Source organism: Aplysia californica, unplaced genomic scaffold (assembly GCF_000002075.1).
Source record: "Aplysia californica isolate F4 #8 unplaced genomic scaffold, AplCal3.0 scaffold00265, whole genome shotgun sequence".
Classification (NCBI taxonomy): Eukaryota; Metazoa; Mollusca; class Gastropoda; order Aplysiida; family Aplysiidae; genus Aplysia; species Aplysia californica.
This window is the reverse complement of record NW_004797535.1, coordinates 560,899-562,032: the sequence shown is the minus strand read 5'-3', so window position 1 is coordinate 562,032 and position 1,134 is coordinate 560,899. Positions and strand designations below refer to the sequence as shown.

The 1,134-nt window shown below is 40.7% G+C and overlaps 1 protein-coding gene across 1 annotated transcript in view; it reads right to left on the bottom strand.

The window, feature by feature from the left end:
• Positions 1-1,134, bottom strand: part of LOC101847667 (glycine receptor subunit alpha-3) — a gene marked incomplete in the record, with an annotated part of 42,683 nt that overhangs the window by 25,276 nt on the left and 16,273 nt on the right.

Sequence of the window (1,134 nt, the reverse complement as noted above, 5' to 3'; positions counted from 1 at the left end):
GGTAGCATGATAGGTATAGCGAGAGGGACAGCGAGAGAAAGAAAGAAAAGGAGTGAGAGAAAAGGAGAAGACACGGCCAAGAAGAACTCCCAAGGTTGAGTCACAGAGACGGAACCCAGATAGCGCACCGACGCCGCTATAAACATTCAAGACCTCCACACGGCAAAACAGATGTTATATAACGCCATAGAGGAAAAACAACCAAGCAAAGCAGCCAAACTCAGACACAAGATAAAAAGGAGAAGAAATTATGTCTTCCTTCTTCTTTTCTTTTTTCTAATTTAAAGGAGATGTGTAGGAGAAGAAGAAGCATCGTCTCCAATGGAAACCCCATTAGATTGAGCATTATAACATGGCTAAAACACGAGTATGAAAGATTGCAAGACAGTTTCGGCAATGAGCCTTCGATAGAGATAGAGAGATGTGGGCAGTTGGTTTTTTAAAAGATTTTTTTCCAGGAAATTTAGGGGAAGCTTGATAGAAACATGAAGTGGGGAGGGAGCGACAGGGAGTATAAAAGATTGAGGCAGTGGTAGGGGAGAGGTGATGGAAGTTATAAAAAAAATGAGATGGACAATACGGAAGAAAGAGAGAAAGCTATAGAATGAGTTTGGAGAAAGAGAGAGAGAGAGAGAGAGAGAGAGAGAGAGAGAGAGAGAGAGAGAGAGATTCCTTTTAGATTCAAACACAAATCAACGCCCATTAACGTTCATGAAAGGAACAATGTGTAATCAATAACAATCTCCTTTGAACTTTTATTTCTCAATCAGTTCATTCACTCTTTTTGAAAAGCATCCATTTATTTACCCCATCCTAGATCTTGTGATATTGTAACAAAACGGGCTAGGGAGCAACGAATTTCTTGTAATATATTTAGTAGGCAAATATCCGTCTGCCTAATATCCGTCAGCCTAACTTATATTCGCATTTTCACCTGCTTGTTTGCTTATATCTCTATTTGCCTATCTGTCTGTCAACATCTTCTGTCTATGTTTTGGTCTTTTTATCCGCCAGGAGGTTGCTAGTGTCCTTCTCTTCGTCCATTATGTCGGACTGTAATCGTCATCCCGTCAAAGTGATGCTTTTATACTCACTTTAGAAAAGATGATCCATCCCTCCCCCCGCCCACTCCTC